The sequence below is a fragment of the Pseudophryne corroboree genome, chromosome 2 (genome assembly GCF_028390025.1).
Source record: "Pseudophryne corroboree isolate aPseCor3 chromosome 2, aPseCor3.hap2, whole genome shotgun sequence".
In the NCBI taxonomy this organism is placed as follows: domain Eukaryota; kingdom Metazoa; phylum Chordata; class Amphibia; order Anura; family Myobatrachidae; genus Pseudophryne; species Pseudophryne corroboree.
In genome coordinates, this window is record NC_086445.1 from 371367414 (window position 1) to 371381404 (window position 13991).

The following is a 13991-nucleotide window of genomic DNA, read 5'->3' on the forward strand; positions in this document are numbered from 1 at the left end:
GCGTAGGACCGAAAATAAAAGGCTTTTTGCATCTATAAACGAGTCTGCTGAGTGCCGCCATTATCAAGCATTATATATATATATATATATATATATATATATATATATATATATATAAACCAAAAACACCTTTATCCTGCACTGTAAAATTGCTGCCTTCTGAAATGGTCCTACTGTTAGCCAGGACCGAACCAAAACACCTCCAAACAATGAATCAGATGGCACTAATAATCACTTCCTTGCTTAACCAGCAATGCAATTGACCACATCAATGAATAAATAATATCACTTTATTAAAAGCATATATTGCTAAAAGAGATAACCCTTTCACAAACACATGGCAATGATTAGTGTCAAACGATGAAATGAAGGGTATATTTTCTCTCATCCACCGTGACGCGTTTCATCCTTAGCAGACATCTTCAGAGGGATGATCAATACAGCTGGTAAAAACATATACATATCCATCAATTCAATGAATGAAGAATACATCTATCATATACATGATTAATTAAATGAGGAGAGATGAGGACATTTAATCAACAAATCGTAGCTTTAAATTGAACAAAAAACATAAATTTCATTACAAATGACAGAACATGTCTACAGTTTCAGCCATGTAGTACAATATCTTGTTGTTTCATACAGGTACATACCTAAACAATCCAAAATTGACAATCATAGAAATCTTCAGGTCCTTAAGACCATTTACCAGTACAGGTTTGTTTGACAATTCTACAAAGTAATTACACATAGTCACTAATACATCCAAAAATTGAAGAACAAATACTAATAAGTACTCTTAAAGTGACTTACTTCAAAATTATGAGACCTCAGTCTTAATTTGTGAAGGTCTAATCACTAAAATCTAAAAAATAACCCTGAATGAGGGCAGTGTAAATTAGTGTTAATCAATTTGATTAAAAAGTGAATTATTAGTGCAATTGTAAGCATACATACCCACTCAGGGAGAATCTCAAAAAATGGTTTGTATATATCCACAAATGAACCACCTGCAATAAGGTGATTCTATGTGAATAGATTAAACAGAATGGACATACCATAATTCATAATTAATCTAAAGGGATAGTACTTACAAGTTCAAATGTGCTCCTATGTGCTCTCCCAAAGTGCTAGTGACTGAGGGACTAGGATATGGGGCTTATATAGCCCATAACCATATTACCTAACTTCCTGGACTTATTGACCAATGAAATTCATTGTAGGATATTATAACCTAATAAGGTCCAGATGTGCTATAAGCACCTATACCTATATATATATACTGTCTGTCCTCCTTTTTAATTAATAATATGTGCAGAAAAAAACCATTTAGGTGGAAATAGAGTGACTTATTGTGTACACTCGTATGACCGGAAGTAACATCACTTCCGCCCATACGACTTTTTGTGGGAATTAACTCTCTACACATCACTTAACAAAGTTTATTAAGTGTATGGACTTAATAGTACATACAACAACTTGCCCCTCTTGATAAAGTGAACCGGGCCCGTGATCTGAGGTATCCATCCGATCACGGAGCTCCAGGTTCACTATCTTGCATTCCACTCAGGTGCTCGGTGGAGCGCACTTCCTGGTGATCGCACCGGAAGTGACGTTTGCGCTCCACCAATGTCCACGGTGGAAAGCAAAGCGGTGGTGCGCACCTCCTAGTGACTATGTCAGAAGTGACGCCTGAGTTCCAACTAAATCCGCAGTGGAACGCAAAGCGTCTCTTTTCCTCCTTCAGGTGCAGCATTAGAACAGCAATATGAGATTATAAAACAGCACTATTCCTACTATTCTAAGTGTATCTGCTTGGTGGATTGCTGCAGAGATGGTTGTCCTTCTGGAAGGTTCTCCTCTCTCCACAGAGGAATGTTGTAGCTCTAACAGAGTGACCATCGGGTTCTTGGTCACCTCCCTGACTAGGGCCCTCCTCCCCCGATCGCTCAGTTTGGATGGCCAGCCAGCTTTAGGAAGAGTCCTTATGGTTCCGAACTTCTTCCATTTATGGATGATGGAGGCCACTGTGCTCATTGGGACCTTCAAAGCAGCAGATATTTTTCTGTACCCTTTCCCAGATTTGTGCCTTGAGACAATCCTGTCTCGGAGGTCTATAGACAATTCCTTTGACTTCATACTTGGTTTGTGGTCAGACATGCACTGTTAAGTATGGGACCTTATATAGACAGGTGTGTGCCTTTCCAAATCATGTCCAATCAACTGAATTTACCACAGGTGGACTCCAATTAAGCTGTAGGAACATATCAAGGATGATCAGTGGAAACAGGATGCACCTGAGCTCAATTTTGAGCTTCATGGCAAAGGCTGTGAATACTTATGTACATGTGATTTCTAAGTTTTTTTTATTTTTAATACAAATACAAAAATCTCAAAAAAAACTTTTTTCACATTGTCATTATGGGGTATTGTGTGTAGAATTTTGAGGGAAAAAATACATTTATTCCAATTCAATATCAACTGAGATGTTTCACAAAAGTACAGACAGAAATACTTTATTGCACCATAGCAGCTGTCACCCGCCTCCCTTAAAAAAAGCATTACCAAGATCACAGATGCTTAGGGCCGCGAGAATTACCAGTGATATTCAAAAGGTAGCGCCAGCCTTAGTTCTTGTGGCAGAGAAATTCTCCAGTCGGGGTTATCCATCCGCCTTGCTTGAAGAATCAAAACAACGGGTATTACAGACTCCTAGATACACTTTTTTAGAGTCGAAACAAACAAATAGGCAAGATAGCATCCCTTTGATTTCTGAGTATACACTGGCAAGCCAAATTTTACCACGTGCCACTAAGGCTTTGTGGCCGATTGGTACGGGAGATAGCGAATTACCAGGGTTCAAGAATAAGAATATTATGCCTTGTTACAAGAGAGGCAGAAATTTATGTGATTTGTTGGTGAAAACCAACATCACGTATTCACCACCAAACACTTCTTTTTTGGTTCAAAAGAAAAAAACGGGTTGTTATAAATGCGTGTCGTGTACGACATGCAATTTTATGGAACCCGGCATATATTTTAAACACCCACATACAGGTCGCAAGTTTAAAATACATTTTGTCCTGAGCTGTACTACACAGTTCGTAATCTATATCATAATGTGCCCATGTGGGATATATTATGTAGGGCAAACGACAGTAGGGAACGTATGGCCCTACACCGATCAGCAATTAAAGCAGCTTTAGAAAATAAAGAATGTGACCAACCCGTAGTGCGCCACTTCAAAGAAGCACATCATTCTTTAACTTCTTTAAGATATAAAATAATAGATCACGTTCCTGTAGAAATGAGAGGTGGAGTCCGTAAGAAACGCCTTAATCAGGTTGAATCAAAATGGATTCATATTTTAGACACTATCTCCCCTAAGGGGTTAAATGAGAAAATAGCTAGGAATATATTTTTGTAAAAGGGTATGTTCATCGCCTATTGTTTACATAAGGGTAATTCTATTGCTAATTAAGATATGGGTATAAGTGATAGTCTGTCCCTGTTCTTATTGATTTGCTAAGTCGAGTTCCCCTAGTTTTTTGGATAGGTTACAAATTTAAAAAAATTTTTACATAATAAATAATAACCATAGGGGATATGAAAGAGAATTGTACTGTGTTCGGATGCTGTTTTGCACAATATGTATATGAGAATTAGGTTTCTGCTGTTCCGATTCTGTTTTTAAAGTTTTTTAGGCACGATCACAATATGCACTGTGTTTATTATACACTGATTTATGTATACATTCTTGTGTTATACAGTATAGTAGTTTCTGTACACGGGGACTGTGTGCGGCTTCGGAGACTGGGAGCATCGCCGTTTCCATGGTAACCGGAAGTGATGCGGCTGGTTTGCGGGTGTCCATGGTGACCGACTGACTTGAGGTGTGTCAGAACGGATATCCTGTAGCACTGGCGGCCGGGCGGAAGAGACCGGACGGGAGCGGCGGGCATCTAGTCACGGAGCTGCTCACAGCATATAAAGGTATGATGGGGTAAGGTACTGTTTTATGCTTCGTTTTATGCACTGTTCACATCCTGACGAAAAAGCCTGCGGGCTTTGAAATGTTGACATATGATGCTGTTTTGATTGAATACAACACGTTTTTTGGATATATTTGGGAGTGCCGCCTCGTTCTTTCAAGCAAGGACATTGGTAAATAAGAATTTGATTAGGAGGGCACCCCTAATTTGAACTTTCGTGAGTCCGGAGTGCCAAGCTACATTGCAACGTATATATATATATATATATATATATATATAGTAGAAGGAGAAATCAGCGGCACTCAGCAGTCGGAATTATGAAGTGAAGAAAACTTTTATTGCAGTCCTACGGCGTTTCGGGGAACAAGCCCCGTCTTCAGGGACAAATCATAGACGGGGCTTGTTCCCCGAAACGCCATAGGACTGCAATAAAAGTTTTCTTCACTTCATAATTCCGACTGCTGAGTGCCGCTGATTTCTCCTTCTACTATATTGGATCTTGCAATAGATCACAGAGGGCACCGCAGCAAGTATTTCAGCAGCCCCACTCTGAGTGCCGATCCTATTACCGCTACCTATATATATATATATATATATATATATATATATATAAACAATGCTATTCATCTGTGCACAGGATGAGAGAGGACTGTTTCAGGAGGTCCCTCTCTCCCCAGTCCAGGCCTCTCTCTCCCTTCTGTTTGGAATGGGCAAGGGGGTAAGAGTACCTGATCAACCTCCACCCCCTCCTCCCCCTGGTGCCAATGTGTGGCTGGGTAGTCTGGGGGACAGTGTGTGGGTCTCCAGGACAACATCCCTTGTCACCCCTCCTATAATCCGTCTCTGATAAGATGGTTAGACCCTGATCGACACACATTTTTTAAATAAGCTACCCAGTGTGTATGTACAGTAATAGATGAAATTCTGAACTCTTTCATTTCTGAAGTTAACTATTACTGTTTATTTGCACACATTCAAGACTGTGGAGGATGTGTGCCAGGTGCTTCTTCCACATTAAGGTCAGAAAACACAATCCTTCTTAGCTGAATGATGAAGTACATCTGCGCAGACTTCCTTTGTTCCTTTTTCAGTAATAGAAAGATATAATTAAATTGGGTCTCCACAAAGCAGGACCCAAGTTTCTGAGCAGGGCCACATTGAGCCAAGTTATTTGTTGTTCAAAAGCATGCACATTTAATGATCTGATTTTGATTTAACAATCTTATTAAGCCTGTTGTCAAAGCAAAAAAATTCTCTAATGTGAATATCAGTAATTATTTTTCTTGCTAGCAGCTCTTAAGCTGATGGTTTTCAATCACTAAGCAGGGGGTTTTCACTGGGGCTGTCAGATAAGCGCCATCCTGGTAAATAGGGGCAGTACTTCAATATACAGTATATCCCTGTGCTTTGAAGATACATATAATGTTAGTTACCATTGCTCATCAATGGTAAATAGACAGACCCCTCAATCTTATAGAAGGAAACAGCAAATGTGTATAAATCAATAAACTCTGGGGGGGGGGGGGGATTCTGTAATAGTCGATTTAGTTATATTTTGCTTTTTTTGTGATAATACAATCATTTTACTGATTAATAATTTATTAAGGACCAAATCGTATGAAAATCACGTAAAAAAAACATTGTTACAGATGAAAATTGTGTATATAATAAGAATAGTTTTTTCAAAATCGTACAAAAATCGCATCATATCAATGCACTTGCATTTAGCAAGCATGTTTGGTGCTGTCTAAATGGATCAGTGAAATCTATACATGCTCTTGTGTTTTAAGTGTAGTAAGGAGTAAATCTTTTTCATTTTAAAGCGCTGTGGGGACCCCTAAAAGGAAATCCAGAACCAGACTCTGTAAGCTGGTCTGATTTATGAAATACAGGGGGAAACAGAGTGGGGTTCCTTGTATTTCATTGAACCAACACCTGGCTCTTGAGCCAGTCCCAGTTCTAGAAATACTAGGGAAAAATCAATAGGGGTGCTTCCAACAAGTGGCACTGGGCTCTTATTGTGGTTGTGGGATTGGGGGTGGGGGAAGTAATGCCACGGTCAGGGGACATGCTTGTTTGGTTAAACCCGGCCAAAGCATTAACCATTCCTACTAGTCACCCCAACCTTAGGATTCCACCATTAACCCTTCCCCTCCCCTGAGGATCAACCAGTGCTAGGGTGAAGACTGTCTCTATCCTCGGCATCTCTGGGCAGTGGGTGCTTGATAGCAATTGGTTAAAGGTAGAATAGTGTATTTTACAGGAGGACTACAGGTCACAGCAAGCCTCCCCTGCATCCTGGTACTTGGCATTAAGGGCCTGTCAGTACCTATCGTCCCTCTGTAAAAAAATATTTAAATATAGATGGAACACACACCAGTTGACAGTATAACTTTAAGAAACACATCATCAGATTATTAAAATGAATATGCTTCCACATATGCAGTATAAAATAAACAAGTTCTGGTCTTACCCAATTTCAAGCTGACCAGCAAGGCTCCAGTAGATGCAGTGTTCCTCATTAGAAGGGCCGGTTTACTTTAGTGTATTTAGTCACCAGGACTCTGTTGCTGATACAAGCTCCAGGTAAGGAACTTGTAAGGGCTTTGACCATACTATTCATCAGTGCCACAGACGTGGAAATATCTGAGCGAGGTACCTCTTATGGGTAATACCAGGTTGAGGTACCTTACTCAATCATCAAAACTGTACCAACTTTATTATACTCCGCTATTTCAGCTTGTACGGGGCATTACCAAATCATGCGACCTGCTCTGTGCCTGGTAATAATACAAGTGACCTGCACCATGCAAGTATATCATTATACTTAATCTGTGAGTATACAAATTCCTTTACGACAAAGAACTAATTTCCAGTTAATAGGAAGTTTTGTATAATAAGTGGAAATTTGGTGCCTGCAGACTGTGTAATCTAGTATGACCATAGTATGTGCAATGTGAACAGTCACTACCCTGGCACAAACCTCTAAATATGTTGCAGGGTTGAAGAGTGACAAAGTGACAGTGTACACATGTCATTTTGGGGGTACGGCCACATGTCATGCCCACAGTGCCTCTCTTGCTTGGGGTTTGCCTAATGTTTTCCAAGCTGCTGGGATGCCCTAGTCTCTTTCTACAGTGTTTGTATACACCATGCATCCATTCTCTACTGCTCTAGTATGCAGTGCCAAAAGAGCAAGCCTGTTCCACCAAAATCAGGGCAGTTGGGCAGAATGCTGGCATATAAATTTAAGGGGTAAATTTACGGAAGGTTGATTTTGAAAGTTTTAAAATTAATCTAAAGCAATGTTGTGTTTCAGGGGCAAAACTGCACATTTATTAACATTTAAAAATCAATATCAAAACTTATATACAAGTACATGTGTTTTAGCTCCTGAAACACAACATCAATTTAGATAGACTTTGTAAATTTCCCCCTAAGCATCTGAAAGACATAACCGTTTCAGACTCACACATATTACCAGCAGTCTGGTGGTGAGAAGCTATGACATTAACCTTTTCATATAGAGTATTTAGCTATAGTTATGGCTTGCATATCTCTCACACATGCACTGTGAAACAATTGTTTACAACATAAACAATGTTTACATACAGTATTATATATTATACCGTGAGAAAAATGCTGCATAGGGTATGATATAGTAGAACCTGTTGGTTTCTTTTCTACTTATACAGGTATGATCAATCGGCATTTTGTATTTTGCAGGGTTGGCTGGTTTAAACCACCACAGCTTAAATCATGGTTTAAACCAAATGGTTGAGAAAAAAAATCAAATTTTTTTACCTTATGCTTTGACTATAGGCATGGCACCGTGACTTCTTAAAAAAATTATAAACAGTGGCAGCTCCCGAGGTGGGGCTGTAGCACAGTCCAACGCTCAAATAGGGGAGCTACACCAACTGCCAGTGAGTCAGTTTGGGATGACTGTTGGTGGCAGTTGGTGTGGCTCCCCTATTTGAACTTTGGACTGTATTGCTGCCCCACCTCTAAAGCCGTCACTGATTATAAGGTAGTACCATTGGTATTATTCCTCATTTTTGTTGCTTACGGTCTTCATTTCAGTGAGCTGAACCAATGTAGTAAAGTCATGCACACAACAGAGTAATAGTGAGGGTGGGAGGGTAAACTAGATCAGAGAGGTGGTAAATCTGTCTCCACAAACTCTTCCCCTAACAATCCTATAAAACAGGAGAAACCCATAGCTAACATTCTCAATCTTAAAGGGCAAACAACTGTAACATTAATTAATTATTAAAGAGATAATAAACAGAGAAACACCTCATGGTCTAATCTCGTTCATGTTTATTTCAATTTAAAACCTTCAGTCATGTTGAGATGTCTCTGAGTGTACTTTATATATTTTAGAATGTTTAGTCTATCTACATGTATTCAGATGTAATAGTAAAAAAACATTCAAATTGGTTTTATTGAAAGATAAATACTAGTAAAATAATTACAAAACCTAATAACTTTGGATTGGTAATGTTAGAAAGCATTAAAACATGGTTGAGCGTGGTTTCAAATACAGTTTCACAGTATTAATATAAGTAGGATTCCATCTTGTGTTCATTAAAATAGTAATGCAATAAATGATTTAAATCAATAAAAGAAGGGTTCAAACAAACAAAATTATTATTTATAAAAAGCTGTTTTCTTTCAAACCCCAGTCTTTTGTACACTAAAATCTATTGTGTCTTAAAAGGCAAGTCATGATAAAAGTAGACTGCTAAAACTTTTCTATGTATTCAGTGAGTTGTATTAGCATTCTTACAGTTGCTTATAAAGTGTCCAGCTGACCTGAAGTCAGTATTTCTTCAGAATTTACCAATATAAAAATAGAGCCAGGTGGTTTCCATATTTAAAAAGCTGAGAGGATTATTCTGCTTTAAGTACTTATTTTCTAACTCAGTAACCCATGCAATTTTAGCTGGTGATGTCAATCGCTACCATACAGATGCAATTAAATAATTAGCATTAGCCATTTCTTGTCTGTTTCCCTTAACCTCTGTAGATCTTACTCCTGCTCATGTAGTGTGTCATCCAGATGTTAGTGATATCACCTTAGCATGCCTTCCCCATACATGTATAGATTTTTATGTAGATAAACTGTTAAGGAAAGGATAACTTCAGTATATGACTGGGTTATATGGAAAATGATCTACCTAATTTGGTTTCAAATTCTCATCAAGGGTCATCAAATAAATTGTCCTAATGTCCTAATGTTACTGAACTGCTTTTTGGTAAAGAAGCGCATGCATTTCATGAAAGACTATTCTGATTTCTCAGTAACTTCACAACTTTTTGGTAAAGAAAATTGTATAGTTCTGGAAATATTATTTTGCTTTGTTGCAAATGTTACAAAATGCTAAGCAGCTTTTTGAAGAAGAGTTACAAATATGTCTAGAAGGTGTATCTTTTCCCTGGTTCAATGTGTAGAAAAAGCTATATTATGTATGAATGTACGTACTTATTGACCAGCATAGAGGTATCTTGCTGTACAAAGATTGACATGTTGCTCAATTGTCATTATGTGCTGCATTTTGGGGGGCAATGGTGACTGTCTTATTCTTTTATTTCCTTTTTGTCACTAGGCCTCACCTCACAGAGAATATGGACCATACATTAGTCAGTGCCTACCACAATCAATCAATCAATCAATCAATCAATCAATAAATCAATATTTTTCTTCTTTTAATTGTCTTTTTGCTGCTTTGCCTCACAGAGAAAAGTTAATTCACATCAGTGTCTTCCCTCTTGGACCATACAGTTGCCAAAGCCTTCCCCATTCAATCAATCTTTTTTTTAATCTTCTTTTATTGTCTTTTTGTTGCTAGGCCTCACAGAAAGAAGGGCCTAATTCAAATCCGATCGCAGCAGCAAATTTGTTAGCTAATGGGCAAAACCATGTGCACTGCAGGGGGGGGGGAAATATAATGTGCAGAGAGAGAGAGTTAGATTTGGGTGGGCTATATTATTTATGTGCAGGGTAAATACTGGCAGCTATTTTTACACTGCAATTTAGATTTCAGTTTGAACACACCTCACCCAAATCTAACTCTCTGCACATGTTATATCTGCCCCCCATGCAGTGCACATGGTTTTGCCCAACAAATTTGCTGCTGTGATCAGATCTGATTTACCCCCACTGTTCATTCACATCAGAGTCTTCCCTCATGGACCATACAGTTGCCAATCTTACCACAATCAATCAATCAAACAATCTTTTTTTGATTCTTCTTTTATTGTTGACATAATAAATATAAGCTGGGTGATTCGCCGCTGTGAGTTGTCATTTGCAAAAAAAGGCAACAAAGAATTGCTCTTTTTAATTGTACAACTTGTGTATGTTGAGTTCATTGATATGGATAGTGTGGACCATACAGTTGCCAACCATAATCAATTTATTTTTTTAATTTTTATTTTATTGTCTTTTTGCCACTAGGCCTCACCTTATTGTCACTTACCTTACTCAGCCAGCCCACTCACTGGATGAAAACAATATTTTGAGCTGTGAAGTGATGGAAATGACTGGAAATTAATGTTACTAATAATGTAGGAACTAAAAAGGCCCATTTAGTAATCTAGTAATCAACATTAAAGTGGGTATAGCTACAAAAGTTTGATTAAATATTGATAGGGCGTTGTCCAAAATACTGGTTTTTTACTCTGCTCTCCCTCCCGGGACATTGTGGAATATCTAACTAAGGTATGATAAAAGTCCCTTGTGCCTTCTATTAGAAGACAATAGTAATTAACCTTTTTTTGTCCTTTGATTTTATCACAATGACTTGATTAATTTGCTGTTGGCCCTCAGAGCCAGAGGCACTGAGGAGGGTGGGTACTAGTTACCTGAGCCCATGCTTGTTGGAGCAACCTAGCATGGGCCTGAGCCCAAGTCAGCTGCTAAGGCAGATGATGTCCCCCTTTACAGCACTGCTCAGGGTGACAAATGTCCCCAAGGGCAGCAACCAGCACCCACTGTGCAGCACATGGCATTGCTTCATGGCCATGCGCATGGTCATGCCTCCCCAGATATGACAATGCACCCCAATACCCAGGCTCATGGATGCTCTTGAAGGCCCTGCCCACAGCTCCACTTAGCTAGACATCATATTCCTAATAAGTGAACTATAATTACCCTCATTAGGCTGCAACTACCATGGATAGACAATAAATAGCACTCCAGGCTAAAGATGATCGGTTTGGTTTCCAAAACTGAACCCACCCAAACTTCCAGGTTCCAAGGCCATCCAAGACGAAGCTCGGATCTCTCTGCCTGCCCTGGATCCCAAAACAAGCCAAAACCTCAAGATCCTACTGTCAGATCTCGTGGGTTTTGCCGGGCACATATTTTAAAAGTACCAATGAATTCAATGGGCTGACTGCTGGCTGAGACACTTGTCCCAGCTCTCAGCCAATAAGCACTTGTCCGTAGACTTTAAAGGTCACAGCAGGGAAGATACCTGCCACCTTCCTGCACTGAGAACACCGCTGACCCCCCCACACTGCTGACACTGCCGGCAACCCCACATTTCTAACACTACCAGCATCCCCACACTGCCAACTCTGCCAACACTCCCCGCACTGAGAACACCTCTGGCACCCCCATATTGAGGACATCATCTGCACCCTGCCAACACAGATGACACCCCCACACTAAGGAGACAGCTGGCACCCCTGCACTGCTGCCACCACCAACAGCCCTGCACTGATGACACCTCTGGCACCCACCACACTGAGGGCACTTCCTGCACCCCTGCACTCCTAACACTAGCAGCACCCATACACTGAAGGCACCAATGGCATTTTTGCACTGCTGAGTCTGCAGGCACCCCCGCGCTGAGTACACCACCTGCACTCCCACACTGCTGACACCCCTGCTTTGAGGATACCTACGGCACCCCCTGTCACAGTAAGTGCACTGTTGGTGTATCTGACCTGCACTGTATTAGAGGTGCATTGTATCCCGCACTATATCTGACTTGCAATGTATCTGAAATACACTGTATACTGCACTGTATCCAATCCACACTGTATCTGACCTGCACTGTATCTGACCCGCATTGCATGTGATCTGCACTGTAACCCACACTGTATCCGATACTCACTGTATCCCACAGTTATAGAACTCTGTCTTTATGTTTGGGGAAACTTGGGGGTGCGGCTCATCAAAAAGGCTGATAGATCGGGGTTTTATATGGGCACAGAATTCCAGTCATCAGTGGCCTAGGGCCCCCAGGAGGTAGGTACAGAGAGAGAACTGCAAAAATGCATGTGCTGTGGACATGTGCACTGGTGTTGTTTGTAAACTACTACTGCTTTTGAGCAATGGTATTCCACATACGATTCTTCGTAAATTTCTGTGTTGTGTTGTTTTCTATTGAAAGTACTTGTGAGTTGATTTGATTGGTTATTGCTAATACATTACTAATTTGCAAAACATTTTTAAACAGAAATAATTGCTGTGTGTTTGTGCTGATGCTCTGTTGCTTAGTTAACCAATGTTGCTGAAAAATGTTTGAGCTCTGAGGTGGTCAACATTAACTGAAAATTCATCTTATTAACATTAATAATACTATGGGAACAACAAAAGCCCCAGATAATGTGATTTTAGCTTTATTTGTAATTTTATTTAAAAAAAATACAAAACCAAAACCAGTGAGGGTAATTTTGACAAAATCAAAAGTAAAACTGGACAATGTATTAGAACCAAAACTAAAACCAACAAAAATGGTCTGGCGTACATGTCTACTCCAGGCATACATGTAGTTCCATAACAGCTACATGGAAAAAGGTGCTACTGTATACAGTATACACAGGTTTAAATGTCAAGCAACGTTCTGAAAAACTATCCTGAATTATGCTTTCCTTTTGATTCAACACAGTAGTTGGTTGCTACTCACTGAACTGTAGTCACATAAGCAACAGAAGAGGGGCTTGTGCTTAGGTCCTGCTCGGAGAATCTTAAAACATGAACTTATAGCAAAGGCTGAACTAGCGGTGCAGCCGTTGCACTGCACCGGGGCACACAGCCACCGGCATTACAATGAGTCACACTGATTCAGTGCATGCTGTTGCTCTGCCCACCACCTGTACTCCAGAATAAATGCAGCTACTGCCTGCTGTGAACACAGTGATTGACATCAGTCTGGCTGGAGTGGAATGAGGGGGCTGCTCTCTCCCTTCTCCTCCCCACTCCTCTCAGCTCCTTCCCTTGAGCCTGGCACTTATATTAATGATGGCCTCCGTGCCTGGGCCGAGATGGAGGGGGACCAATATCTCCCTTCTCAGAGTAATGCTGTCTGGCAGGCTGCTGTTAAAAGGGCCCAACGTCATGATTTAGTGACCGGTCCCAGTGCAAAAACCAGAGGAGAGGAGCCAGGCAGGCATGTTGGTCCATGTCTCCTCCATCATTGTTTTTTCAGCTTCTCTGCATGCACAAGGATCGCAGAGTGGGTGAAAGTTTAGTTCTTCACTCACGGCATACTCTCAATCTCTGTTTCTCTCTCCTTCCTCTTTCTCTCATCCCTGCCATCTCCCTCTCTCTCTCTTCCTATACCTCTCCCCCACTCTTTCTCTCCCTCTCCATCTCTCCCTACTCTTTTATCCAGGGGTGGATCTATTTTTTTTTTTTTTTGGGGGGGGGGGGCAGTTTAAGAATAAATAATGACTCCTCTTCTTTCTACTCTTTCCTCCCATTTCCAGTCTTGGCTACTCCCATTTTCAGGTAGAGACCTCACATCAAAGCTGGGCTTTGACCCCTCCTCCCCTCCAACACATTTCAATTTCAGTCACAGACTGAAGAAGAGAAGGAAGAACCTTGGACAATTCCTGCATGCTGCACCTGGTGCTGAGATCTGATCCCCACTCACTCAGGGCAGCACAGTCCACTCAGCACTGCACCCTAGTGACCCACAGTAGCTGAGTATGCCATCCGGGCAGGTTACTGTGAAAACTTACATAGAGGCATAGAAT

At 40.4% G+C, this 13991-nt stretch overlaps 1 long non-coding RNA gene across 4 annotated transcripts in view; it reads right to left on the reverse strand.

Annotated features, from left to right (window-relative positions):
- LOC135050815 (uncharacterized) overlaps window positions 1–7921 on the reverse strand; it is a 75413-nt gene extending 67492 nt beyond the window's left edge. For 2 of the 4 annotated variants that reach the window (XR_010241845.1, XR_010241842.1), the window contains exon 1: window positions 7800–7921. This is a non-coding gene — a long non-coding RNA (uncharacterized LOC135050815). Of the gene's footprint in view, window positions 1–656; window positions 736–816; window positions 882–960; window positions 1014–7799 lie in introns of all 4 variants that reach the window. The other 2 variants (XR_010241843.1, XR_010241844.1) reach the window with 2 other exon arrangements.
- Between the last annotated feature and the right edge of the window lie 6070 nt (window positions 7922–13991).